Source organism: Euphorbia lathyris, chromosome 4, assembly GCF_963576675.1.
Source record: "Euphorbia lathyris chromosome 4, ddEupLath1.1, whole genome shotgun sequence".
In the NCBI taxonomy this organism is placed as follows: domain Eukaryota; kingdom Viridiplantae; phylum Streptophyta; class Magnoliopsida; order Malpighiales; family Euphorbiaceae; genus Euphorbia; species Euphorbia lathyris.
The window spans coordinates 20,854,353-20,857,753 of record NC_088913.1 but is presented as its reverse complement, the minus strand read 5'-3'; positions in this window follow the sequence as shown (position 1 = coordinate 20,857,753).

Below are 3,401 nucleotides of genomic sequence, written 5' to 3'. Positions count from 1 at the left end.
CGTAAATTTGGTGTTTCACCGTTAGTTCTAGGCGGATTAAAATCCTAAGATGTTTTGAATCTCCATCTTAGGATTTTAATCCGCCTAGAACTAACGGTGAACGACCAAATTTATGTGGTCATAAGGGTTCATGTGAACGCAACTGATGAGATCTTTTAAAGTAGTTTGTCGATAAATTGAAACAGCTTCATATATTTTTTAACTATATTAATAATACAGTAAAATATTTTAGACAGTTTTAAAAAACTTGTCTAAAATATTTTACTGTGTTTATAGTTAAAAAAATATGAAACCGCTTCAATTTATCGATAAATTGGGTTAGAATGTCCGACGTGATTAAATAACAGTCAAACAAGTCTTTTTAAATTTTCGGTAGCGTATAGTTAAAATTGATATTGTTGGAAAACGTTAGTGTTAAATTTAGACAATTTCAAAAAAAAATGTGATTAATTTATATACAGCAGGTTTAGTTTTTTGAAACTAACGAAAATACTTTAATGTGTTATTAATATAATTACAAAACAAAATATGAAACTGCTTCAGTTTACCGACAAACTGGTTTAAAATGTCTGATGTGGCTAAATAACAGTCAAAACAAGTCTTTTCAAATATTCGGTAGCGTATGATTAAAATTGATCTTGCATGAAAACATTAGTGTTAAATTTGCACAATTTCATACGTTAGGGTTAAATATTTAGTGCATTACTATTAAAAAAATTTAGTGCATTAATAACCCATAAAAATATTTTAGACAATTTAAAAAAAAAAATTGAGTAATTTATATATAGCAGGTTTAATTTTTTGAAACTATCTAAAATATTTTACTGTGTTATTAATATAGTTACAAAACAAATGTATGAAACTGCTTTAATTTATCGACAAGCTAGTTTAGAAGATCTGACGAAACTAAACAACAATCAAATAAATTTTTTCAAAATTTCGATAATATACGGTTAAAATTGATCCTACTTAAAAATTATACAAATTAAATTAACATTAGTATAATTTTATATTATGAAATAATAAATTGAAACTTTTTTATATTTGTTTTATAAATTTTAGTTTTAGTTTTATATTTTTATTTTTATTAAATAATAAATTAAATAAATTTTTTTTATATTTGTGTGGGCAGTGGCGTGAAGCCACTGCCCACAATAATTGACAGGAATCATTAGATTCCTGTCAAATGCTCATTATGGCGCCTCTGGCGTAATGAGTAATTAAATTTTTTTAAAAAATTATATTATTAACCCTGGTTGGGAAACACTCTCTTTCAGAGAAAAATTTCCCAACCAGATCCAATCATGTAATTTTTTATAAAAATAACCCTAAACAAAGAATTAATCCTGTCATAAGAGAAGGCTCCTCGAAGGAAATTGTCTAATTGTACGAAAAATCGCTGGACTCCAGGTGTCATTGCACAACCATCGGTATTGACTTTTAACCAGATTGAAGAACCTAACAGCATGGCTAAGCCATCCAGATGACATTGATGATACATGTAGCCATCATAGAACCTAACAGCACGACTAACCCATTCAAAAAACTTCGATCATCTGAAGAGTTGAACATTGTTACCTTCGTAGACATGTCAATCGCCTTTGATAATTTCTAGAGCAACCCTAACGTGTGGAAGATACTAGGATATCTTCCTTCAAAGTACCAAATAATTGAGAACTAAAGTCACATCTAATGTAAATTGCCTTTCTAAAAGAACTAGAATTCTGTTCCATAATTCATGACCGAAAGGGCAACAAAGAAAGAGATGATTTAGGGATTCAATATCATAAAACACAAAGAACAATGAGAAGCTATAAAAAAAAATACCTTTTATCATCAAAATATATGCATGTAACCAAACAATACACACCAAGGATTTTTCGGTCTCCAAATTAATGCATGAGATAAGATGGCTAAATGACATAAAGGTTAATAGATTTAAATGACATGACACTAATTAATACAATGGTAAAACAGTAAATAAGAGAGGAACAATTTTGACAGCTTTGTACCCTTTTCCTTATAACTGGTTAAGTCATCTCACACGGTGTGTGGGTGTTGTGACATGCAACGTGGTCTTTATTCTCCGGCAGCGAGGTCACACAACGTGTGAAAACAGATACAAACACAGTGTTAAGATTTTGAGTTCAGAGGGGCTCAGCAACTAGCCCACACGAGGACACTGAGTGAGAATAAATATCCACAATTTTTCATACAACTTTTTCCTCAAAAGCTGTGTGGCTGATGGCACACACTGTGCGAGACACAATTTCAGCTTGTCTTTGAGTTCTCATATAAGATGACTGCATCATTTATTGATTTAAAAACTATTTGTCCAATATAAAATTCAATTTTATGCAAATTTCATTATCTGATGATAGTTTAACAAATGTATCCTATGTAAAACTTGTCATACTTTTGCTTGAGTTTGAGAAATTGTTGTGTTTATGAGTTATGCTCAGTGCTGATTATGAATACATATTTCTTACTGGTTTCTTACTGAATGCATTATGAATTAGACATTAGAGCTTCAAATACAATCAATTGCTTCTCTAATGCAAATGGGTCATGTAAATGTGTACAATTGATGAATGCTAAAACTAAATTTCGTGTCGTTGGTCTTATTTAATTTGCATGTATGATTATTCTAGGTATGGACTATTTTTTTTTTTAATATTACATACAGCTATTGCATGAGACATAATTTGTATGGAATTGATTATTTCATTTAAACTTTAATATAGTGACTCAATTGCAAGTAATAACTCATATTTGGAATAATTCCCAATCCTCTTAAAAAATGGAAAAATGGGATTAAATGGAACTTCTAAGGGTATAACAACATCCTAATACTATTTTCTATATTATATATTGTCCCCAAATTACAAAAAAAATCGTCCCTATGTATAGTGTATAGTGACGACAATTGTCCCTCATAGACAGGACAACAGTTTGTCATCCCTAAGATCAGATACAATAATCGTGCTTAGTTTTAATCTCTCTAAATGACATCGTATAGAATCGGTATCAAGTACGAAAGTTGGGGATGAAAACATTGCCCTGAAAGTATAGAATCGTCCCCGAAAGTGCACTTTTTTTAGTGCATCCAAACAAACTAAAACAATTTTCTTACCTATGAAAAATAATTCCAAAACGAGCCGCAATTAGAACAAATAGAAGAAGATGATAAAAAGGAAGTTTAGACAGAGAAAATGAAGACTAGTATGAAGCTTGAGAGACGCCTAGTTTACTTTTTGGCATAGGAATTCAGGTTTCACTTTGGCTTGAAACCTCGCTTTTATATGACTATAAATGTTTGAACGCGTTACAATTTTGAAAAGAAATTGCTCTTAATACGAAACATGAAATTATAGATATTTTTTTTCAATTCACACTGATAT